We start from the raw sequence: 13,706 nt of genomic DNA on the forward strand, positions 1-13,706 counted from the left end.
CCTCCTGAGGTACTGTGATTGAAGAGCAATTTAGAATATAGCTTTCCGCTGGTTTCACACACAACAGAGAGATTAGTAGACGATACCTGATTAGAGGGGGTGACAAAATACAGCAAGATAGTTACAGAAATAAATGTAAGCTATGTTGTTTGACTCACATATGAAACAAATATAGTAGGGTTTTTTTTTTGACAGAACTGAATTATGGGTTAAGAAGGAGAGGTGATACAGTAGTCTTTACATGTGTTGTGAACTCTGTCTCTTCCTCTCTCAGTACTGGAGAATGAACTCAGTGACTCACGTTTGCTATACATGTGCTGGACCACTGACCTACATTATTGTCCCACTTTCCTCTTCTCCTTTTTTGAATCTTCCTGCCTTAGCCTAGTGAGAGTGAGGATTATAAACAAGGCTATCATGCCGGGCTTTTGAGTTAACCCAGTGCCTTAAAACTTGATTTTCATAACACACTAATTATAATATGAAATATGGCTCACAGAAGCATTTACTAATGCCTCAATGTAAACCCTGTATCCCCCCAAAGCATCCAAAACAATTAAAATTTTATTTATAATTATTGTTTGTGTATGATGTGTGTATAATATGTGTGTGGGAGTCAGCATCCTATGGCACACATGTGGAAATGTGAGGGCAACTTTTGTGGAATTGATACTCTCCTTCCATGTTTACTTCAGTTCTGGTAATTGAACTCAGAACATCAGGCTTGCTTAACAAGTGCCTTTACCCAGTATGTGGAATAATTTTGGTTGTCAACTTGAAGAGGGAACCTCAGTTGATGAATTACCTCTATCAGATTGGCCTGTGGACATGTGTATGGGGGCATTTTTTGATTGCTGATGGATGTAGGAGGGTCTTGCCCAGTGTGAATAGTACTGTCCCTGGGCAGGCAAACATGGGCTATGTAAGAAAGGTAGCTGAACCTAAGCCTAAGGCAAGCCAGTAAGCAGGATTCCTCCATGGTCTTCCCTTTAGTTCCTGCCTCCATGTTCCTCCCTTGACTTTCCTTCGATGATGAACTGTAACCTGTAAGGCAAGTAAACTTGTTCTGCCTCTAGTTGCTTTTGGTTATGGTATTTTATCCCAGCAACAGAGAAACAAACTAAGAGACCCTTTGAGACATCTTACTGGACCCTATTTTTCAAAAGATTCTTTCACATATGAAAATGAACAACACACCATTGAATGAAAAATGTATCAAGACAGAACTTAAGAAAGAAATTAAAAACCTTTTAGAATTGAATGGAAATGAAAACACAACATATCCAAGAGGCAAGTTCATAGCACTAAGTGCCTACTGCCCAAAGTTGGAGAAATCTCATATTAGTAACTTAATGACTATACTTACTATGATAACAAAACCTGAAAGCTTTAGAACAAAAAGCAGAAATAATATGCCAAAGGAGTAGATGGCAAGAAATAATCAAACTCAGGGCTGAAATTAATAAAATGATGAAAATAACAACTGAACCAATACAAAGAATCAATAAAACAAAGAGTTGTTTTTTTGAGAAATCAATGAGATTGACAAATCATTAGCAAAATCAACTAAAAGATGGAGAGAGATGACACAAATTAACAAAATTAGGAATGAAAAGGGGGACATGACCATGGTTACTGAGGAAATCCAGAGAATCATAAATACATAATTTAAAAAACTATACTCCACAAAATTGGAAAATCTAAATGAAATGGATAAAGTTCTCAATAGGTATCACCTACCAAAGTTAAATCAAGATGAGATAAGCAATTTAAACTGACCTATAACCCCTAGGTGAAATAGAAGTAGCCATTAAATGTCTCCCAACCAAAAAAACCCAAATCCAAGAACACATAAAAAAGATCATCTATCATGATCAAGTAGGCTTTCTCCCAGAGATGCAGGGATAGTTCAATATAAAAAAATCACTCAGTGTAATCTACCATATAAACAGACTGAATGATAAAAACCACATGATCATCTCATTAGATGCAGAAAAGTCCTTTGACAAAATCCAACACCCCTTCATAATAAAAGTCCTAGAGAAATTAGGGACACAAGAGACATACCTCAAATAATAGAGACAATATATTGCAGTACCACAGTCAACACTGACCTAAATGGAGATAAACTCAAAGCATTTCCACTAAAATCATGAATAAGACAAGGTTGCCAACTCTCTCCAAAGCTAATCAATATAGTCATTGAAATCTTAACTAGCAATAAGACAACTGAAGGAAACCAAGGGGATACAAATTAGAAGGAAGAAGTCAAAACATCTTTATTTGTAGATGATATGATTATATAAATAAGTGACCCTAAAATGCACTGGGAAACTCCTACAACTGATAAACACTTTTAGCAAAATAGCAGGATACAAAATTAACTCAAAAAGTCAGTAGCCCTCCTACATCCATATGACAAATATACTGAGAAAGAAGTCAGAGATACAATACCTTTCACAGTAGCCTCAAATTATATAATATATATCTTGGGGTAACTCTAACCAAGTAAGTGAAAGGCTTGTATGACAAATTAAAACTGTAAGGCATTGAAGAAAGAAATTGAAGTCAAGTCAGTAAGTCAAAAAGATGGAAAGATCTCCCATTCTTATGTATTGGTAGGATTAAATGTAATAAAAATGCCCATTCACCAAAAGTAATCTACAGTTCTCTACAGATCTTGACAGGAAAATTCTCAGCTCCATATGGAAGCTCAAAAAACCCAGGAAAGCTAAAACAATCCTAATAATACAAGAACTGCGGGAGGTCTCACTATCCCCAACTCAAATTTTCCTATGCAGCTATATTAATAAAAAGAGCATGGTTTTGGCATCAAAACGGACATGTTGACCAGTGAAATTGAGCTGAAGATCCAGACACAATATCACACACATTGGACACCTAATTTTGATAGAAAAGCCAGAAATGCACATTGGAAAATGATAGCATCTTTATCAAATGGTGTGGTCAGACTGGAGATATACATATAGAAGAATCCAAATAGATCCATCCTTATCACCCTGCGCAAAATTTAATGGATTTAATGGATCCAAATGGATCAAAGACCTCAACATAAAACCAGAAATACTGAACCTATAATAAGAAAAAGTGACTGGGCGGTGGTGGCACACGCCTTTAATCCCAGCACTCGGGAGACAGAGCCAGGTGGATCTCTGTGAGTTTGAGGCCAACCTGGTCTACAGAGGGAGATCCAGGATAGGCACCAAAACTACACAGAGGAACCGTGTCTCAAAAAAAAAAAAAAAAAAAAAAAAGAAAGAGAGAAAGAAAGAAAGAAAATTGGGGAATATCCTTGAACTCATTAGCCTGGTAGAAGACTTTCCAAACAGAACACTAATAGCACAGTTATTAAGAACCACAGTTAATAAATGGGATCTCATTAAATGGTAAAGCTTTTTATGGCAATGAACACACACTATCATTTGGACAAAGCAGCAGGTGATAGAATGGGAAAAGTTTTTTTTTTTTTAACCAATTACACATCTGATTGAGAGCTAATATTTAAAATATATAAGTAACTAAAAAAACACTGGACATCAAGAAAACAAATAATCCAATTAAAAATGGAGTACAGTATAAATAGAATTCTCAAAAGTGAGAATCAAACAAATGTCCAACATCCTTTGTCATGAGGGAAATGTAAATTAAAACTACTTTGAGATTTTATCTTATATTAGTCAGAATGACCAAGATCAATAAAACAAATGACAATTGATGCTGGAGAAGATGGAGTAAAGGGAACACTCCTCCATTGGTAGTAGAAGTGCAAACTTGTACAGTTATGGAAATCAGTGTGGTGGTTCCTGAAGAAGCTGGAAATCGACCTACCTCAAGATTCACTCTTGGGCATATAAACAAAGAATGCTTTATCCTACTATAGATAGATACTTGCTCATCCATGTTCATTGTTGCTCTTTTTTATAATAGTCAGAATTTGAAAACAGCCTAGATGTCTGTTAGTGGATAAGTGAATAAAGCAAATGTATTACATTTATAAAATGGAAATAATGAAATGATGAAATTCACAGATAAATGGATGTAACTAGAAAAAAAAATCATTCTAAGTGAGATAACTCAGACCTAGAAAGACAAATATGGTATGTATTCACTTATAGGTGGATGCTAGCTATTAAGTCTTTTATTAGCAAGCTACATATCATATAACCACAGAGGTTAGATATAGAATAAGTCATTGGGGGGAGGGATGGATCTTCCTAGGAAGGGAAAATAGAATAGATAATTATTGACAGATGGGGTGGGGGTGCTGGAATGGGAGAATCAAATGGTCAGGGGGAGCAAAAATGGGACATGGGAGGGAATACAGGAAAGTACAGGTAAATCTGAAGGATATTTGATGGGTTGTATGGAACGCTAATACAGCTGAAGATTCCTAAAATATATACATATATGAAGGTGGTCTAAATGAAACTGCCAAATAACAGGGGAGGTGGAGCTCCAATCAGACATTTCTTATCACCAAATGAAGCTTCCAGTACCAGGAATGTGTTACATCTACTCAAGTGGTTGGCCAAAATAGCCTCATGAGAACCCCCAAATAACCAAGGTTGTTGCCAAAGCTATTGGTTGCTCTCCACAAACTGATGTTAAAAACCTCTGTTGCTGAAGACAACACCTATACAACTAATTGAACATGGATAAGTTGAGATGGTCCCTAACAAGAGCCTTCACAACTATGGACTAGTGTTCTTGGTATTGGAAGGTACTCTGCACCACACCAAAGGAGAAAGGTAAACACCAACCCAGCTATAAACCTTCAGTCTTCAGTGATGACTGAGCTGCAAGGTACATTAGTGCAATAGTGGCACAAAACTTAAGCGAATAACCAAGCATTATCTGATTGGATTTAAGGCTCATCCCATGAGATTGAACCCATCCCGGCCACTGAGAAGCAAGTGGAACCCCCAACTTGTGGGAATCTATTGTGTTTGTCTAGCAGTTGGGGATGAGAAGCTCCCAGACTCTTAATATTTCTTTTTGCTGGTGATAACTTTGAGATATGAGTTTGGAGATCAACTATCTTGTATAAAAGAGACAATTGTGCCGGGCGGTGGTGGCGCACGCCTTTAGTCCCAGCACTTGGGAGGCAGAGGCAGGTGGATCTCTGAGTTCGAGGCCAGCCTGGTCTACCAAGTGAGTTCCAGGAAAGGCGCAAAACTGCACAGAGAAACCCTGTCTCAAAAAACCAAAAAAAAAAAAAAAAAAAAAAAAAAAGACAATTGTTAGATAGTGAATAGTTAAAATCCATTTCAGATGGTGTACAGGAGAATTCTAAAAGAATTCTGCATGTACAATATTGAAGAGACTGTCTTCTTGTAGAAATCAAACTACTATAATGGAAGGATGTATTCTTGAGTGAGAACTTAGTCTTCTACTACTAATTCTATAGTTAACCTTGACCATATTTCATCATGTAATCTTCAATTCCTGCTTTTAAAAAGTGAAAGCGGGGACTTGGAGTTTCACGGAGATCCTGGGAAGGCAAAATGGAGGGGTGTGTGTCTAACCTAATGGTCTGCAACCTGGCCTACACCGGGAAGCTGGATGAGTTGAAGGAGCACATTTTGGCCGATATATCTCTAGCTACTAGAACCGATCAAGACAGCAGAACTGCGTTGCACTGGGCATGTTCAGCTGGTCATACAGAAATTGTTGAATTCTTGCTGGAACTTGGAGTGCCAGTGAATGATAAAGATGACGTAGGCTGGTCTCCTCTTCATATTGCTGCTTCTGCTGGCCGGGATGAGATTGTAAAAGCCCTCCTGGTAAAAGGTGCCCAAGTGAATGCTGTCAACCAAAATGGCTGCACGCCCATCCATTATGCTGCTTCGAAAAACAGGCATGAGATTGCTGTCATGTTACTAGAAGGTGGGGCTAATCCAGATGCGAAGGACCATTATGAGGCTACAGCAATGCACCGGGCAGCAGCCAAGGGTAACTTGAAGACGTTCATGTCCTTCTATTCTACAAAGCATCCACAAACATCCAAGACACTGAGGGTAACAGTCTCCTCTACACTTAGCCTGTGATGAGGAGAGAGTGGAAGAAGCAAAATTACTGGTGACCCGAGGAGCAAGTATTTACATTGAGAATAAAGAATAAAGGACACCCCTACAAGTGGCCAAGGGTGGCCTGGGTTTAATACTCAAGAGACTTGTAGAAAGTTAAGCAGCTTGAGTTTATTCTTTGTGGGTTTTGTTGTCCTCACTGTCCTGGAAACTGTTGTACTGTGCACAAGGCATCTGGAATGATTGAAAGCATTTGTTCACCTTCAGAATCTTACATGTTGTATCGCTTCTGCTCAAGTCCCTGTTCTAAGCTTACAACCCACTGTTCAGGCAACAAAACTCTTGAGATTGTTCTGCTGATGTCACTTATTGTTCTCTATTAAATCTTGCTTAATTTGGAAAAAAAAAGTGAAAGCATTGGAGTGGATGTCCCCGAGGTTCTTTCTCACCTTATATACACTGATTTTATATTATGTAACAGGTCATAAAACAAAGATATTGAGTTGGCTTTAATTACTTACAAGGTGAAGACAGAGCTGCCCACCCCCAGATAAAGCATGAGGCAGCAGGAATTGCTTACTCAGTAATCATATCATTCATTAACACAGATGTTGAATAAATATATAACTGATTTTATTTCCTCCTAGTTATGTAAGCAAAAGTTTTTGTTTTTGTCTGTTTCTGAGAGAGAAAGAGAGAGAGAAGGTGGAGAGTTAGATAGGTGGCGGGATGGGGAGGATCAGGGAGGAGATGGGGAGGGGAAAACATCATCAGAATACATTGTATGAAAAATTACTTTTGATAAAATTTAGTTTATTGGTGTGTAGCAATTTCCTCCAAGAAAGAACTTCCCATTTTGTAGGTAAGCTCTTTGAAACAGAGTTATTCTGAAGGGAGGTGAAATATTCCATTCTTCAGGGAAACTCATTAAACTCTGTACTAAACAATTCTAAAACTTCAGGAAGTCCCTGAAACTGATAGAATTCATAGATACCTTCTCCCCAGAGCATGCATAGGTTGAAAGGACTGCTGAGAGTCCCTTTCAGAAAAGCTAAGCTGCCCTGATGTGGTGTTCAAATCTTAGATGGTCTTTTAATTAAAAAAAAACCCAGAGCCAGATATCAGGGTGAAAACTGAAAGATCAGAGAAGCAGAATAGCCTCTAGTTCTTATCTCTATGAAATCTTCAGCCTAAAAAGAGTGAGTTCTCATTTCCTCATACCTTATATACCTTCCTCTGCCCTGCCATATTATTTCCTGGGATTAAAGGCGTGTGTGCTTCCCAAGCAAAGGCATGAGATCTCAAGTGCTGGGATTAAAGGTGTATGTTACCATTGCCTGACTTCTATGTCTAATCTAGGACTGACTCTGTCCTTTGACCCTCAGGCAAATTTATTAGGCTACACAATATATCACCACACTGATGAGTCTCAGAACAACTGAGCCACCTGGAAATGATAATCTCCAAACTGTAGGCAGACTTTTCTGTCTGGATCACCAACCAGCTCTGTCCTGACAGCCACTCCCCAAATAACCACACAGAGACCTAATATTAATTATAAATGCTCAGACAATAGCTTAGACTTGTTTTCAGCTAGCTCTTATAACTTAACCCATTTCTATTAATCTATGCAATACTCTGAGGCTTGTTTACCTCATGTAAATACTTCCTTCTATCCTGCTCACTCTGCATCTCATGGCATCTCTTCTTGATTCTCTGACTCCACCCTTCTTCCCAGTGTCCTCTTAGTCTGATTCTCCCACTTGCTTTTATCCTGCCTAGCTATAGGCCAGTCAGCTTCTTTATTAAACCAACCACAGTGATATATATTCACTCAGTGTAAAGGAATAGTCCACATTTCCCCCTTTTTGTCTAAATAAAAAGGAAGGTTTTTACTTTAACATAGTAAAATTATATATAACAAAACAATTATCAAGTAAGAATTACATTTACAATATCCAGTTCACTTTATTTGGCAAATTTAGAGAAAATATCTATCATTGTGAGTGTAAAGTTTTATACCTAATTTACCTCTTTATCATAACTAAGGAAAACTTTAAGTCTAATTATTTAATCTTTAACTCCCTCAAAGACCCAAGAAGGGTGTAATGTTATCTAACAACAGGAATATCTGGCTGCCTGGAGAGTTACCCAAAGTGATGTAATGTTGGGGTATCCAACTTTGGCCTACAGGCCTAGTAATTTTGAAGGACTGTCCTACCTTGTCTTGGCAAAGTTATGGCTAGCTTTTGCCATAAAGAAAGCAAACTCTATATGGAGGTTCTGATGCCCATCATCATTATTTGTAGTAGATTGGTGCTTTTAGGAACAGACAGGTATCCCTGTCATGAAAAACCTAAGGTTATTAAACATATTAAATGATATTCTGTAAGTTTTTGAAGACCAACTATCTATTGAAATATGTCTATTTAACTTTGAAAACATACCTAATATGACTGTAAGTTTGATTATTATAGATGACTAACTACTAACCTTATGTATTATTTATAAGTTATACATTATATTTTTAAATGAACTGCATAAGCACAATACCCCAAACATGAGTATAAATATTATACAATATAACAAAATTAACTTTAAATTTGTATCAATAAGCCAAAATCCATACCAATGTAAAATATGTTGAGATTAATGGTTGTTTTTTAATTAAAGTAGATTCAATAATCTACCCATTTTCCTATCATTCTTATGTCATAGCCCCCTTTTTTCCTTGAGAAAGAGATCTTTGATTTAACTCTTGTTTAGCTATGACCAGTAACAACATGTGACCCTCCCCAAACAATGACAAACATCTATAATCCATTGAATAACCCAAACCCACCTATACCCCGTCTGTTGTAAATGTGGGTGTTGTTCTCTAGACTACTTCATGTTGTCTGTGGGTGCTGGTATTTTTATGGTAACTTTGAGAAAATTAGGGTAGTTGTTAGAGCTTGGCTGGAGTAGTTTGTGAAGCTGGACCATCTCAGCCAGCAGTCTTGAAGCTGTTTTGGATGCAGAATTCTGAGAAGACTGTAACAGAGACATTTTGAGATGCTGGATCACCTGGGCCATATGTTTTCATTGGTGTCTGGTTCCCTTGTTCTGAAAATACATAAACTTTTAAAGGTAACATACATGTCTGTAGTAATACAAGTATAGACTGTGTGTTATACACAAGTTAGCCAAAGGTGATTTTTCATTTGATGTTTGAGCAGGTAAAATATATATTATGTGTTTTGTAGTCTTTCTAGGTTTATTTCTTTATGTCTGTAGCCATGACTTTCAGGGAGTCTTCCCCAATCAAACCTGATCCATATCAATCTGGAATGAATCCATAGCCTCTCATTGCCTGTGGAAATAAAAGCATAACCTTTTCCCCAAAGTAACACATATTTTTACTTCCATTTTGAAGTCAAGGCATTTTAAAAATATATAGGTTAGTTTAATCCAGTAGTTCCCATAATCCAGTGTGTCTTAGCAGCTGTCCTTCCTTCATCACCAATCAGAAAATTCAAAGACAACACAATAACATACAGGATCCAGACTCCTCATATGTTTTCCATCTTTGCATAGCTTTTTCCCTTTATATTACCTTATTCTTTCTTTAAAGACTTTATTATTTTTAAACTGTATTTTTTATGATTGTGTATACCATTTCTCTTTTTCTCTCTCAAGCCTATATACCTTTTTAAATACACTGTCACCCATTTAGAGGCTTTTTTTTCCCCATCTGGATCTGTCTTTATTGTGTATCTGTAATCTTTCTGTCTGCATGAGGAAAACTTAAGCCTGCCCTGTGGCTTAGTTCATGACATGCTGGTGGAGCTCACTCTGGAAGCTCTCATGCTGATGGCTCAAGTCTTCAGGCAGCAGCTGGGAAGCACATCTCTGTACTGTGGCTGCATGAGAGACATGAGACTAGGAAGCTGCATTTGGCTCTGGTTTTGTGTATTTAGAACCTTTTAGGCCTTATGTGGATGTATGTGCCAGATGTTTGGGCACCATATGTAGGTAGACTTTTCTGTCTGGACCACTGACCAGCTCTGTCCCACACAAGTAACCACACAGAGACTTAATTATAAATGCCTGGCTGATAGCTTAGGCTTGTTTTTAGCTAGCTCTTATGACTTGAATTAACCCATTTCTATTAATCTATATGCTGTCATGAGGCTCGTTTACCTCACGTACATACTTCCATCCTGCTCACTCTTATAGCATCTTATCTCAATTTCCTGACTCTGCCCTTTTTCTTTCCAGTGTACACTTATTCTGGCTCTCCTGCCTAACCTTATCCTGTCCAGCTATTGGCCAGCCAGCTTCTTTATTAAACCAATCACATTGACATATATTCACTCACTGTAAACTAATGTTCCACACCAAAGTATTGTACTCTCTGTAGGTTGTGCACTGTGCTCCAGGTTTTCAGCTTTCATAAGCTGTCATTCATGTTGGGGTGGGATTTTGATAATGAATGCAGCTATCTTTGAGTCAGCTATAGTCCTTCAAGTCACCCCTCACCCATATTCCTTTAAGTAACCCCAACAAAATTAATTGATTCACCAAGTTGGACTTTGATGGCATCCTTACTTTGCTCTGTTGTTGGTTCTAGATCTGACTTAAGTAGACATTTGTTCATGTCTCCCCAGAAATAGTGTCACACAGCAATTATAGATTTATATAAAAAAACAATACACTCTATATATTGTTTATATAAAACTACAATATAGTTGTAAAAAACAATATAGTCAAGACTTCAGTGCCTCATCCAGTGATAATATTTTGCAAAACTATAGTGCAATGTTATAACTAAGATATTGATATTTACTGTTAAGGTATAGAATATTTCTATATTTATGAGGACCCTTTATGTTGCCATTTTATGGCCATATCCATTTTCCCCACACCCTTTTTTAAAGCACAATTATCTATTATATGATTATATATTTTGCAGTCTTTTGAGATTGGATATTTTTATTTATCATAATTCTCTGGAGGTTCATCCAGACTGTTATATTAATCGAGTAATATTCTATTACATTGAATATGACTTGTTCCACTATGGAAGGACATCTGGGTTAGTTCCAGTTTTTGTTATTATAAATAAAGCTACTCTAAACATTTGTGTTCACATTTTGTTTCTGTTCCTCTGGGATAAATGCCCAAGAGGGCATTTGTAGTGTCCTATGACAATTCAATGTTTAGCTATTATAAAAATTTCCAGATTGTGTTCCAGAGTAGTTGTACTCTTTTACATCCCTTACAGCATAATGCATGAATGCTTGGGTTTCTTTCTTCCTGTCTTACCTCCTGTATTCCTTTCTTCCTTCCTTTCTTCTTCCCTTCCTTTCTTCCTTTCTTAAAAGATTTATTATTTTAGTTTTTTCATGTGTATGTTTGTGTTGTATATGCCATGTATATGGAGATGCCTGAGGAGGTCAGAAAGTGTGTGTCCCCTGGGTCTAATAGTTGCTCAGGGTAGTTTTAGGAATCAAATTCAGATCTTCTGCAGGAGCAAGTAGTGGTCTTAATCACTGCACCATCTCTATCTGGTGTCTTTGTATCCTATCAGTATTTGGCTTTAACACTTAAAAAAAACCTTTAGTCCTTCTGCTCCTAAAAGACAACAACAGAAAGCTTTTGAAATGATTCAAAAGGTCCAGGCTGTATCCTGAATGGGCAGTCAGACTTAGTAGTATTGTCCATATGGTTCAGGCTTTAGAGTCATGAAGGATACATGAGTAAAATGGTTATGGAGTCTTCCTCCCTGGTTAAAGAGTGCCTCTGAGGCCAGGCATGTGGCATAGGAGTCCCACATGGAAGCCTTGAGAGACTATTGTGTGATACTGTGAAATTGAAGCCTGGGATTTAATTGAAGACCTCAAGATATATTGCCAGAGCCATGAGATGTCTACTAATCTCCTACAATTAAGGGAGATTGTCTTGTGTCTCAGAAGAGGCTTTGAACTTTTAAATTATGTTGAAACTGAAAAACTATGGGAACTTTTGAAGTAGGACTAAAGGCATTTTGCATTATGATATATATGGCCATGAACCTGTGGGAGCAAGGGAGTGGAATGTGATGATTTGAATGAGAATGGCCCCCATAGACTCATATGTTCCAACTTGATCCTCAGTTGGCAGACTATTTGGGCATGATTAGGAGGTGTGTTCTTGTTGGAGAAGTTGTGTCACTGTGGGTGATCTTTGAGATTTCAAAAGACTCATGGGATTCCCAGTGATCTCTCTTTGCCTCATGGTTGTGCATCAGGGTGTGAGCTCTTAACTGTTCCTTCAGTCCACCATTGTCTTAGTCACTGTTCTCTTGCTATGAAGAGACACCATGACTAAGGCAATTCTTTTTTTTTTTTTTTTTTTTTTGGTTTTTTTCGAGACAGGGTTTCTCTGTGTAGCTTTGTGCCTTTCCTGGAGCTCACTTGGTAGCCCAGGCTGGCCTTGAACTCACAGAGATCCGCCTGGCTCTGCCTCCCGAGTGCTGGGATTAAAGGCGTGCGCCACCAACGCCCAGCTGACTAAGGCAATTCTTACAAAAGAAAGCATTTAATTGGGGGCTTGCTTACAGTTTAATTGTTGATCTTAGTGTCTGTGCTACTATTGTATGTTCAGAAAGTTGTCTCCTGTGCCAATGTATCTTGTACTTCTTGATTGGGAATTGAGGCTGTTAGTATTCAAAATTATTGTTGAGAAATGATGATTTTATGTTGTTTATTTCCTTAGTTCTTCTTTGCATAATCACCATCCTGTCATTATTTATTTCCTCTCTGTTACCTCTTATCCTATTCAATATGAAATATTCCTGCTGATAATCTTTGTAGGGCTGCCTTGGTGGCCTTACAAATAATTTTTTTTAATTATGGAAAGGTTTTTCTTTTGCTTCAATTATGACAAATGATAATTTTTGCAGGTAAAGTAGTCCAGGTTGGCCTCTGCTTTCTAGAAATTAAAGCACATTTCTCCAAGCTCTTTTGATTTGTAAAGTTTCAATTGAAAACCCAGCTGTTATTCTGATGCGCCTGTCTTTCTGTGTGACTTGACCCTTCTCTCTTGCAGCTTTCAGTACCCTTTCTGTTCTGTGTTTAATGTTTTAATTATAGAATATCTCAGAGAGTTTCTTTTTGTGTCCTGTCTATGTGTCTATGTGTGTTTGTGTCTCTTCTACCTGAGTGATCATCTCCCTAGATTTGGGTAGTTTTCTTATGATTTTATGATAATACTGTCCATCTATTTTACTTGGAAATGCTCTCCCTCCTTCTATGAGCTTTTAATTTATAGATTTATCTTTTCTTGATGTCCCAAACTTCTCGAACATTCTGTTCCTGTGGTTAAAAACTTTTAAGAAAATCATTTTCTTTGATTGAATGATAAAATTTCTCTACCTTGTCTTCAAGTCCTGATATTTTGTCTTTTGCATGATCCATTCAGTTTGGTGAGGATTTCTACTATTTTTCTTAGACTTCTTGGATTTTTAAAAAATATTTCCAGGTTAATTTCAGTTTGGGTTTTCTTCAATATTCCTTTCTCTTTACTGAATCCATTTTTACATATAACCTGAATTGTTCTCATTATTTCATTATAATTGTTTATTGTGATACTTCCTTATAGCTTTTAGGATTTCTGATTAGAAACTCTTTTTCTCTC

General features: G+C 37.3%; 1 pseudogene across 1 annotated transcript; it reads left to right on the top strand.

Annotated features, from left to right (window-relative positions):
* The first annotated feature begins 5,469 nt into the window (after positions 1-5,469).
* LOC114691332 lies at positions 5,470-6,549 on the top strand (annotated as a pseudogene). The gene has a single exon (XR_003734198.2). The product of XR_003734198.2 is annotated as a 26S proteasome non-ATPase regulatory subunit 10-like (transcript).
* The last annotated feature ends 7,157 nt before the right edge of the window (positions 6,550-13,706 follow it).

The sequence above is a fragment of the Peromyscus leucopus genome, chromosome 4 (assembly GCF_004664715.2).
Source record: "Peromyscus leucopus breed LL Stock chromosome 4, UCI_PerLeu_2.1, whole genome shotgun sequence".
Classification (NCBI taxonomy): Eukaryota; Metazoa; Chordata; class Mammalia; order Rodentia; family Cricetidae; genus Peromyscus; species Peromyscus leucopus.